The sequence below is a fragment of the Trachymyrmex cornetzi genome, unplaced genomic scaffold (assembly GCF_001594075.2).
Source record: "Trachymyrmex cornetzi isolate Tcor2-1 unplaced genomic scaffold, Tcor1.1 scaffold156, whole genome shotgun sequence".
Classification (NCBI taxonomy): Eukaryota; Metazoa; Arthropoda; class Insecta; order Hymenoptera; family Formicidae; genus Trachymyrmex; species Trachymyrmex cornetzi.
Window position 1 is genome coordinate 455,083 of NW_017296157.1, and position 13,455 is coordinate 468,537.

The 13,455-nt window shown below is 35.4% G+C and overlaps 1 protein-coding gene across 2 annotated transcripts in view; it reads left to right on the plus strand.

Annotated features, from left to right (window-relative positions):
* The window catches only part of Sema5c (Semaphorin 5c), a 121,614-nt gene that overhangs the window by 11,557 nt on the left and 96,602 nt on the right, over positions 1–13,455 (plus strand). The window lies entirely within an intron of this gene.

The window sequence follows — 13,455 nt, forward strand, 5'->3', positions numbered from 1 at the left end:
ATCTTTACGTTTGCAATACTTTTATACCGCACTTTTATATTAAATACATTCAGTATGCATGAATGTTAACGTCGAGGAACGAGAAAGAAAAGAAATATCATTCCCGTTTCTCATTCGCCCAAATATATGAGCCGTTTGTATTCCTTCGTCAACGCCGTTTCTTGAGTAAACATTCGGGACGAGGGGTAGACCGTTTTTTTTACGTAAGTCGTATCTTTCATTAGCGCTTTTACATTCTTCGACGCGTTACCGCGTCGTATACCGGGTGTGCGGATCGTTACCGCGATGCCGCGAGAGGAAGAGAGAGAAATCGAATGGCTGCGACAATTCTGGCATTTAACGATTCAGTTAGTCCGATTCTCTCCTTTCTTCGGTCACTTTGTTTATGCCGGCATATTAGAGTCGTCCGTTCTCTTTTTCTTTCTTTCTCTCTTTCGTTTCCTTGTCTCTTTTCGCTTCAAATGGAGACTGGCCGCCTCCGGAGCGGTACAAATCACGGACGGCGACAGAGGTCGTAATCTCGAGAGCGGGAGAGGAATCTGCTGAGACTGAGAGAAAGAGAGAGAGAAAGAAAGAAAGAGGGAACGAAATATACATATATTTTCTCTATGTGGTGATTAGCGTGATAGTAATAATTTCGTCGCATATAGTAAGGCATGCTTGATGGTGTGGTCGGACCGCTTTTCATGTCTTACCCATGCACACATTTATGAAACACGCGGTATATGAGAGGATGTTCCCTCCTGAGCGCGATTCTACTCCCGAGTATTGTTTGACGATCGAGGAGAACTCTGAATAAATAATAGTAGCATTATGACATCTCCTATCTTTTTTTTTTCTAAAGATGCTTATATCTTTCTCGTTATCGCTATGTAATGTGTCAAAGAGATACGTCATGATGTTACGAAAGTTGAATTGTTCCCAAGATAAATTCTCATTGTAGTAAAATTAACAGTAGGAGAAGAGATGATTCATGAAACATCGCGTATACATACCACTGTACGATGATCAATTAAACTTTCGATTCGGATGGCGATTTAAAATACTTCGGAGCTATATCGAAATGTCAATTATAAATACGTACTATTGACTTGCTTCTCAGTCATTTAATTTTACTAATTATTATATTATTTGTTCATTAACGAGATTTTCTCTAAAAATAATTTGTAAATTAATATTCAATGCCGGATTAATATTTGAATTAATGACATTTAATTTTATCATCATCGAACTTTGGTGAATATTTATCAAGAGTAACACTCGTTTCATTAAAGTAAATCATTTGGGAAATATTTATTGATACTTCGAGAGATTTTATCGATATCATCTCTTTAAAAGAAGATCAGAGATTATAACTCTGTTTTTCTTTGTGTAATGCATATTTATTCTAATCCAGCCTAAAGGTTACACATAATTTGTTATAAATAATATGCAGTGATGGTATTATTGATACTATTGGTATTAAAATTCTTCGAAGCGTTTAAGAATCCATAAAACGTTTAAAAATTAATAATTTATGAGAAGACGTAAGTCATAAATATTGTTAGGTATGAATAATATTGCACGTTAGACATATATATGAAATTCTATCAATAACAATTGATAAAAAACAAAGCAAGTGTGTGTAATTTAATAGACATATATACTTGCTTTGTTTTCTATCAATTGTTGTTAATAGAATGTCACATATGTCACATATATAAACGTTGATCGATCGATACGAAGATACCGGGCGTCGTTCCCAAAGACATAACCACTTCGCTTTTGTACGACCTATAAAAATTTATATAAAAGTATACCGGGCACAGCACGACTCGTGAGCAGGCTACATGAATAATTTATTGAAGTCCCCTACGTTTCGTGCCTTCCGAGAAGAAAAGAAAGAGAGAAAGAGAAAGACGTTGTGTCGTTTACGATCAGAGGATGTTTGGTTCCCTCCCAAGCCGAATCGACCCTTCGTTGAGTAACAATAACAGAAACACGCAAATTCACGCAATCGTTAATTGATGTCATGGATTATAAAACATATCATAATCAGCGCGCGTGCAGCACACAATTTGCACTCCGCAGAGCGAACGTAATAAACTCAAAGTTGTCGGTCGTAAAACAGTAAGCAAATATTTCAAATAAAGAAGTGCGCGAGTAGTCTCTTGCGTCGTAAGAAGATTTAATTCAATTTTAAAAAATTGGAATTTAATACATAATTAAATATGATTAAAATATTTAAGATATTTGTGTATAATTGTGTGTTGATCAGACTTGTCCAAAATTTAGTTCGCCAGCTAATCGCTTTCTCTTCTCCATCGTTAAGCGAGACAGAGAGAAAACAAAAAGAATAAACGCTAGAGTTCTGCCCAGACTGGCCGCTCTATTCTTTTACGTCTCTATTCTTTTTTTTTCCATCTGTCTCTCGTTCAATGAGACAATGGAGAGGAGGGAGCGTTTTGGCCAAGCCTACACTGAAGAAAAATTTACTAAATCTCTTAATACTTATTTTTTTTAATAGTACTAATTAAACATTTACTTACAGTGAATAAATATTTACTCAATAAAAAAAATTAAATCAAAAATTGATTTTTTTGTATCAAATAAATATATGTTTACATTTAATAAATATTTATTTAGAACAATTTAAACAAATATTTATTAAAATTTAGTTATTTTCAGTGTGGTGTAAATCTTAATTCTTGAAAAAAAAAACATTTAACCGATTAATTAGTCGCGATTAAAACTTTTACACCGTAGATCTATCGAACACTTTGCAATTTTGATTCCGCGTACACATCATCTATACGTGCCGTTAATCGGAACATTTATGTGTTAATCTTCGGAATATCTTACGAATGTACGTGTCGCGAGAAAACACATGAAGCAGATACAATGTGAAACGGTTCAACATGAAAACCGCAGATCGAGATACACGCGCAATTCGCGTGCAACGTGTTCGAAACACGCTGCACGTCGTGTCGCACTCGGCCTGCATGTTGCGCTGCTTTCGTATACTCGGCTGTCTAGATGTAATGGCCTGTCCGACTGATGAGTACATGTAACGGCATGGTGGCTACGCGAGATAAAAAAAGGGCCGTAATTTATACGATTTGCTTTACACATCCGTTTATTAGCTCGTGAGCGTATATTTCTGCCCGCGTTGAATTTAAGCGAGGAACGATTTTATACGAACGTTCGAGAACGTTCGTGAGGATGACAATGGAGTTTCTTTCTGAATATTGCGGTTAACTGAAGGAATAGTTATTTTATTTCGGCGTGTTCGTATTGTGAAAGGTATAGCCGTGAAAGATTTTCGGATTTGAGGTTTATGGTATAAATACAATACTTGGGTCTCCCGTAGTGGCGGATCCAGGTAGATATTCATACAGGTATCCAAAACAAGAATACCTAAATCTTGAGCTTACATAATAATATAATAACTAGGTAATATATATCGTTTGTTAGTTTTTTTTTATTAATTTCCGATGTTGAATATATAATTTATTCCATTTAATTTATAATTATCTATTTACATATTTTATTCATATATATATTCATATATTTCCTATATTTTATAATATACATAGTTATATTGTCTATATTATATATTTATATGTGATATCTCTACGAATATTATTAAGCAGATTTAGTAGATAACGCGATCTTAATATAAGCAACTTTACGGTGGGACTCGACGATAGTCTCTCCGGACCCGTCCATAAGTTCCCATCGATGATGAGCGTGCTAATCGAACGGCGCACTTATCGCGGAAAAAGTAACGGTACGAGAGCGACGCGCGATGAGAGGAGAGACCAGGCGTGTCCGAAGTTATCGCCGTGCCGAAGAAAGACTTTCGCAACGTGCCGTTCTCACGACATAAATTAAAATCTGGCACGAGTCGAAGCCTACTACCTACCAAGTTTTATGATCGCGGACGCCGTCATTTCTCATGACTTGCGTCGATCCTAATCTCTGGATAGACATTATGGGAGCATTTCGGTATCGTAATAGGATTATCCAGGTATTAAACCCGAGCACATCGCGAGGACACTGTCTGCTGAGCACTTCCTGCCCTATTATAGCTTTCTCATCATCTCGGCCAAGGATCTATATGACTATACATTTACATAAAAGCATAAGCAGGAAAAGGATTTTTTTAAAGTTACTTTATGCAATTTTCATTTTGGATTGCGTTCCCTCTTGTGTAATGATCTGTTGATCCGCTCTGATAGAGATTTTTAAATTTTTACTTAAACACTTATAATTAAAGGCATAACCTTTCAGATAGATAGAATGTTAAATAATTATTGACTGGAAAACCTCTATGTGCTAAGTTTTTATAGTCGCACTGAAGCAATGTACTTTGAAGAAGGGAATACACCATGAAATAATGAATTATAAGAAATCGTTATACTTAAGGAATAGTTGTAAGATTTTAAAAACAGACTTTTGTTTTCTAAAAGTTAAAAAGTATTTTTTATTAGTAATTAATAATTACAATTATATACGATCAGAACCTGGATTTTTTATTTTTTCTTTACGTGGACTATTTAAGTGGACTTGGTGTTAATTTGACTACGAATGTTTTTCATCCATAAGAAATAATGATTAGATATTAATTTTGACGATTCCTTATTTTTTGATATTTTCAAGTAATTTCACCTAATGTTTTTTTAATTTTGTATTTTTAAATTATGTGATTAAAATTTCGACTATAGAATTATATTCTGTGTAGCGCGTTAATTCCCGGCGAAGCCTAAATCGGATCGTTGATGGTCGTAATTACAACCCGCTGCGTTTCCTCGGGGCCGAGGAAAATATCTGGTTTCTCGAAATCCTCGGAGTTGTAGAGCTCTCCGTGCTCTCTTGCGTAAAGCTTTATCTACCCCGTTCAGATTAGACACGCGTCTGTGCTGACGAAACGACGAATTCGAGACGATCAAAGAGAAGCCGGTGTCGTGAAGAGTTGGTATTATATTCCCCTGGGTGGCAACGAATCCCATATTTTAGCGCTGGCTCAAATACCGTGGTGTCATGTAAATTTTAAACTGACGCTCTCGCTCGTTTCGATGTTAATCTCGCTGACCGTCACGATATTAATATATTTGTCGAAAAAAATATCTGCAAAGTTGATATCTCAAGCAATAATTATGCGTTACGTTAAACCTACAAATTTCATCCTCGATCTTTAAAAAATTTGAGAATTCGGAAAATTATACGTCCTTGATACCGATATATAGGACTAGAACTAACAGTAGCAATTTGATATTAAGATGAAAAGATAAATTTATAACGGTATCAATATAAATTCTCTCTGTATAACGGTATAGCAATATCTAAATATTATCTACTGCTTTCGAGATATGGAACGATTATTTATGAATGCTATAAAATTCAAACGTTCCTCTATAAGTTTTCATAGTGTGTTTTAAAGCTCGGTCTAGAAACCAATATCTTTTACTTATAGAGTAGAGTTAGCATAAAAAAAACATCGTAAAGTCATGATTCGATGCTTTTTCGTAAAGTAGTCACAAGGTAGGCTATAAACTGTTGGTCGAAATCGTTTTCGGACGGTGTCAATATCGACTGACTGCTACAACATGATTTAGTGTTTGACCTTTTGCAGCGTCTACGCCACTGTCGTCTCAACTCGCAAGACGATATCCAGGCTTTACCTAAGGGTCGCTTTTTGTCGAACAAGGGCTCGAGCGGCGCGAAAATTGTCCGCTGTTCAGAAACCCCATGGTCAACCATTGCCGGATGTAGATTGAAATTTTAAAAACGCTGCTTAACTATCTTCACTGCGTGATTCCTAACGGAAGAGAGGAGAAAGAGAAGAAAAAGAGAGAGTAATGGTTCTTGCCCACAGAACTTCAACCTAGGAAATAACCAATCAGCGTTCAACTTTTAATAGGAAAGTTGGATCGATTGGCTAATGCGTGGCTCACGCGTTATCCTTTAATATTGACACATTCCGTATGCAAGAACGTATCATAAAACGTTGTGCTGACTGTGCATCTTCCGAAAATCACATATAGACGAGTCCAACAAGAAACGTTAAAAAAAAGTCTCTTCGTCTCACGGAACATAACCGGCGCATATAATCACTGTAATTTTACCGCCGCTTGATTTTTGCGCATTTTGCGGTTCACGTCTACGTTTCTTTCTGTTTCCGTCGACATATCAATTCCGCTGCAACATCCTAATGGTCGCTCTTAATTCTTGTGGTACAATAATTTGGTTTTTTCTTTGAAAAAAAAAACAAGAAATTTTCTAAGATGAAAAAATAGATAACGAGCTCTCTGAATTCTTTGAATTTCACTCTAAAGAATTTAGAGTGATTTTAAAATATTTTTCTTGATTTTTTTTTTATATTCTAAAATTTAAACTATTTTTCTTGAGATCTACTAGATTTACTTGATCTTCTTGATCTAAAAGAGATACAAGAAATATATATTAGTAATAAAAAATTAGATTTTAGTTTTCTAACGAAGTTTTGTTAAAATTTATGTATTCCATAAATTTATATTAAAAAGTCGATTATGTTTAATTTATGTTAAAATGGATGACTAAATCAATTTCGAATCCCTTAAGTTTTTGCAATGTAATACTTCATTCATCCAGACATAAAAGCATTTCAATATCAGAAAAAATCATTCTCTCAAATATCCTTGAGGATGTTTGAAAAGACTGTAATGATATACTGTTATTGAAATTTTGTAATAATACGGAAAAATATCCATCTCGTCTAACAAAGTTGTCTGTAAACAATACGAACCATAAGTAAAAGTTTTGGTCAGCATTCAATTTCTCTAAGAAAACCTTTTTTTATTTTCAATCTTTGCAGAAGTTGGAAGCGTTTAGATCTTATTAACAAAAAGCATTCTCTAAAATAATTTTGCTGCGTTGTATTGTAAATTCTTAGAAACGCACTGAGTGGTAGCTTTCAATAACATCGCTGGCGCCAGTTGCGTCTGAGGTAGGACCGAAAATACCGTGCTTATCGTTTGCGAGACGAGTGCATCCAAGTCTTCTCGAGGAAAAGATGGATGTTGTGAACGCTGCGTTATGTCGGTCTAACGGGCAACGACGCGCTTGGACCGCAGTCTGAGATTATCACGAGAAACGCTATTTTTCGCCGGAGTTTTCCACGCACGCGAGCGCGTAGCGGAATCTATTATCGGATTTTCGAGCCTGAACGTCACCCGCAGCATGTTTATGCGCGACGAAATCGTTGTTCGGTCACGCTTCCTCCGAACGCTCGTAAATCGCTTCCCGTAGCCATACGGAACTCGAAACTCTTTGCAGAAACGCTGGTCTATCGCGGCTCCGATTACTCATATGAATTTAGATCCTTTTAGATCTATCTCACGCTCGATGCTAAATGTTTTAAATCACGATGTCTTAGTTTCGTAAATCTAACGGATACATATATTAATTTCTCATACACAGAAATTGATACACGTGTTAATGAAACGCAGATAGTGAAGACTTGTGTTAATTTTGTCCGATTTCTAACGGAACCAATATATTGTAATTGAATGTCTTAAATCCCGTTTTTTATTTTCTGTTTAACTTGTGGTTAGATTTAGATTGATAATAATGTAAAAATTGTATTTTTCTAACTGATGGTTTTGTAATGGTAATTTTAAAAATTACTTATTATCAGTTTAGTGATTAATCATAACTGGAAAAACAATTTTTATTATCAGGTTAAGTTTAAACCACAAGTTAACCAAAAAATGGAAAACTGGACCTTACAATGTATGACCTAGTGATTTTCAACTAGGATTATAGAATCCACGAAGCATTTCATTAAAAAAATAAAATATATAGCTTTTGTTATATCAAATCCGTGTTAGTTTGCTTGAGACATTGTATATTTATGTCAAGAGTTATATTTAAATCTGATAGAATAAATTTTTCGAAGAAGGAGTTTATAAAACGTACTAATAATTATCATCCTTTCGGAATAATATCTTTCGCGATATCTTGTCGTAGGTTGTGAAACTTTGCTCGTTATCATTCGCTACGACAGAACGTTCATAATGACGTCCCGATTCCGGCTCGCTTCTTTCGATTTGTGAGGCGTGAAGGAGGTTCAGAAACCAGTTTTCGGGTTCACCCACACCCTCAAGCGCGCCCAACGCTTCGGGTACGCGTGTATACACGCGCGAGGGAGAGTCTGTGATTTAAATTTTCGAAGGTCGAACGTGTAGACCACAGAGGAAGAAAAGGAAAGACACGAAGAAGATGAGGAGACCGGTAAACGGGGTACACGTGGTTTGCATCTGGCAGAGTTCCACGCACGCGCCGGCAACGAGGAGAGAAAATGAAACGAGAAGTCTTCCTTCTTATATAAAGTATTTCCTCCACGGTTTCTCCCTTTTTGATCTCGTTCTTATCTCATCAATTTGAAATTACACAATGCCTTATCGGTTAATGCTCGTTACACTTGACGTTTTTGATATATTAATATTACGTTTTTGGTATATTAATTGAATGCGAACAATAGTATATATGGTATGTATAGTAATATAAGATATAATAACTTACAACCCCAAACTATAACTCGATACATCTTACTATCTTTGGCTGCTATTAAATCGATAACGTTGTTTTTTTTTTATCACTCTTCTTAGTTAATAAGATAAGTTAATTGGCATTTGATATGTCCTGCGATTAAGTGCTTCTGTGAATTATTATATTTATGTTTTATATTATATTTACATTCTTTTTATTTATATTTTCCGTATAATATTTTCAATCCAGATTGTTAATGCGATAATAACATACTACAGGAATTATTCTGTTTGTTACAAGTGGTACGCTGGTTCCTCGCTGAGGAAATTAAAAAGTTTCGAAAGTATCCTAATTTCTGATTTTCGAGGAAGGTTGTTCCTTATAGATTGAAGTCGTTCGCATATAGGACATCACGAACGTCACACGACCGTACGCGGCAAACGCGAACCTGTACCGGTCCTCGCGTTTCTCTCTTTTGGCCTGAGCAATGGCCAGAGCAGCCTCTCCTCTTTGCGGTCCACGGTACGAAGGATCCGTATATGGTGCTGGCCTACTACCTCTGCTGCACACACACTGATGCATTTGTGTACATGCGGGTCGCTATATGGGTATAATCCCACAGTGTTACCAGCGACAAGAGCTTCTCTCGGAGACGCTTCTCTCGAATCGATCGGAGGTCAACATATACCTATGCTTGTCAAGTAGATCAATCATAAAATTATTTAGAAAATATTATAGTAGGTAGGTTTATCACGAAATAAAAAAAATACCTTACTCTCTAAATCTGAATCAGTGGATAATCACTGATGTCAGTGCCAAGTATGCCACTATTCACTAATCACCCAGTGACGTATTTGACACTGGATAATCAGTGAAGTTCAATTAAAAAAGAAAGAGGTTTAAGCATTATATAACCTAAAATATTGATATTTATATGTTAATTTCAATCTTTTAATACTATATTCATTGAATTTATGCACTAAAGTAAGATTAATTAGAGCACACAATAAAGGTTAGCTAGGTTAGGAATTTCACATTTCACTCACTGATTACCAGTGGCATACTTGATGATTATCCACTGGTTCAGATTTAGAGAGTAAGAATAAATATATGTTAAATATATATATAAAATAAAATTCGCGACTTAATATAGAGTTAAGAACAATTTACATGACAGTTTACAGAGAGTCTTTTTGATACAAATTTTTTGCGCAAATGTAGAATGCGGAAGAAAAATTATTACCAGTAACATACAATAAACATACACTAATTAGTAATATTACAGTTAGTTTAAGTTTAGTTTTTTACACTTAACAAATAACAGTAAAACAAAGCACAGATTTCTTCTGCACTTGGATAATGTCGTTTATTCGCGCTTTTATCGTACGTGTGAAAAATACATTCCGCGGCATTCGTATGCACGTATGTAGAAGTTGAGCCATCGTCGACTTGTGGCACAAGCGTTATTGCTCGATAAACGGTTGCCGGCAATGTCGCATAATGGAGTTTATAGGAGAAAATCTAAGTGTGCAAGGCACGTATGTCTTCGGGTTCATCCCAGGCTCTTTGGCATTCAGTCCATAAATTGGAGAGTTTAGATTCGCGTTCGCACGCGCTCGCTTATCCGCTGTAGCGACTTCTCCGCCTGATTCAAGGTGAAGATATATTGCTCATTGCAGATGACATTAGACGTTTAAGCACGATACAACTGCATAAAAGTCTATAGCTCGCTCGTATTACAGATTATCATATTTGCTATTGCTTTATCATTAATGTATCTGCGGGACTGTTAACAGCTAAACGCAAAGCTTTGCGTGTGAAAATCTATCAGACATCATTGATGCGCGTAACTCTGAATGCTCCATTACACGCATCGTGTAATATTCTATTATATTATTCTGTCGTTACTGCAGTTGTACTATATGTGCGAGAATTATGCGGGCAATAAATGCGGGGTTAAAGCGGAGCATTTTACATTCAGTACCGTATGAAAATAAACGTGCATAATTTATATCTGTACTTTAGTTAAATAATTCTTTATTATTTGATCTTTGGCATGAAAATGGCACGTAATACGTAATTATTTTATTCTTATTTTATTCTTGTTGTTAGTTTATTTTTATATTTCCAGCCAACCGAACATTATCATATTACAGTTATAACATATAGTTGTCAAACGTGTATATTCACATGTTACGTAGCGGTTATATCTATGTTTGTTAAATTTTATATTTATTTTTCGCGATTTCAATAACACAACATTAAACAAATAAAAGCTAAAGTAATATTTTAACATTAGAAGTTAACATTTTAACGTCTAATTTATTCCTAAAATTTTAATTTTATTCAGCGCGAGTATTTTATCATACTTTACCCTGACATTCTAAAAGTTCTGTGCATGGGAACGTCGATTAAATTTTTATTTACTCTCTAACATTACTAACAATCAATTTTCTTTATCATAAGGTTAAAACGACTGACGTGCCTCAGCCGAGTGAAAGTACGTGTTATTTTTGAAGAACTAAATAGTAAATCAAGTGAAAAGATTTAATGGCTCCGTAATGTCTTAGAGTGAAGGGGTTAAAAGGGGCAAAGATTAAAAATACGCGGCTCGCGTATGTATATATATATATAGAACATGGAGCTCTCACTACATCCTTATAGCGTGCGTGCACTACATGCAGCCTCGATGCATGCATACTATATGTAGTCGGGATACTTTCTCGCCTACGGCAAGGCAGCCACCTTGGCTCGCGTAGGCTATGCCTATGCGAGCTCGATGCGATCTCGGGTACTTCTCGCACTGGCCTCTCCCGGTCGCGACAAAATCTTTAACGTAATCTAACAATAATAATTCTCACAACATCGACATCGCATTGATTAATTATACGCCGTTTACTTTCCAAGCGTTCACGCGAATCTGCAATAGTGACGAACGCAAGTCGCATTGAGAAACATCTTACACCTTGTGTACGATACTTTTAATGCGACTATGCAAACAGAAAATATTTTTCACAGATATTCTTAGTTACCTAAGATAAAGGCATTACGATAAGGATGTTCCGATTCCGATGATAAGCTATCCGTCGTACTCGAATTTTAACGCAATAAGTTGATTTATCGACATTTACAGATCTTAAAACGAGCACTTAAGGCAAAAATCGTTTCTTTTTTAAAATAATTGCACGTTTATGTATTTGTCACGGTAGATTCTGTTCTCGGTCTCTCAGCTCGAAGCTTGCATTACGTTACAGTTACATCGCCACGTCAATTATCCCATTAGCTCGTCGACTCGAACAGGTTCCGGCTTGATCCAGCGAATCAAGTCTCTAAGTCTCTTCCACGTTACATACATCGACTTATCTCTGGTACACTTTCCTGCAGTACCGCGTTACGCCTAATGTGAGCTCGCTGACAGGAAACGCAGGCGAGAGATCCTAATTTGTTGGTATTCGGTTTCTCTCAGCTGAGCGATCCATGGTCTCGACACTCGGGAAACAGTGGTTAGCTTATTACGCTTTACAGGGGAACGGTCGCATGAATACGCCCTTTATGCTGGCCGAACCGCTAACGTATAAACCGGCAATGAGCGTAGGAAATGGCTTGTACCTTTTGCAATGTTATTTTTCCTTCCCGTGCACCGGACAAACGAAACGTTTAACGCCTCTTGCCGAGACTGCGTAACAGCTTAAGCGATTAGGTAACGACTTTTGCGAAGTTATACACGGCCAGACGAGACATGAGAAAACAAGAAGTTTTATTCGACTCCTAAAGAGGAAACTTTAAAATTTTGTACGCTTCCCTTACAAAAATGTAATATTGTTCAATTTAATGCTGGCTAATTACTAAAAGACAGTAATTAATTATCTATTTGAAGTACTAAAAGTACTAAACAACAGTGCTTTTAATATTTAAAGTAAGTAATTAATTACTGTCGTCTGTCTTTCAGTATTAAATTGGCTAATATTAGATTTCTGTAAGTGTTCAACTCTTACCCAAGAGATTTATTCATTAAACAGATGACATTATATATAATTATATATTTTCTTCTAGATAAGACATTTACACACAAATATCGTATATGTATGAAAATATTTATTTCTGTATGTTAAAGACGTATTGTATGTGTGTAATTTTTATACATACATATATAAAAGTAGAAAAAATGTTAATTAATAATTTTGCTTTAAATTTTGTGGAGAATTTAATACAAACTTCGCATTACTTGTACAAGAACTATATTTTAAAATCGAGTTATATTATCTTATAGAACTACATTATCTTATAGTTAGGTAAACGAGCGGCCTCGAAAAAATTCAATCTTATCGATTTGCTGCCATCGTAGAGTATCCGATAACGGGCTAAAGAATTAGAGATTGCGTGGTTCATGTAACAGGTACTGATAAATTATTAGCAAGTGATAAGAAGAAGAGTATCGCTAATTTAATGACAGCATAGTAATCGTAAGCAAAAATAATATTCTTATGTTGCATTTTATATCGTTATTTTGCTTTGCGCTGAAATTACATATCGCTGACCTCTTGTCATTGATCCATTGATCATTTTCAGCCGACTCAGCCGGCGAATCATACGACTCACGATTATTTTGCTGTTTTGCAATGTATCAAATATTCGCTCGCAACGAGTACTGTTTTACGGAAGACTACTATTTATTTCAATTCTTCAATATATCCAGAAACGTGACATGAATTGAGGTCGTCATATCGATCATGTCAGTGCTAGTTTGCTGCTATTGTTAACATTGTTAATTCGGGGCACGAAATTTCGCTATTTTATTTCGATAAACAGAAAATTTAAAAAGTATATATATTATAATATATAATACATGTATATATATATATATATAATTTATACCCTATCAATCGTAAAAAATAAATTATCTTAACTTCGTAAAAAAAATCCTCAAAAAATCATCACAACTCG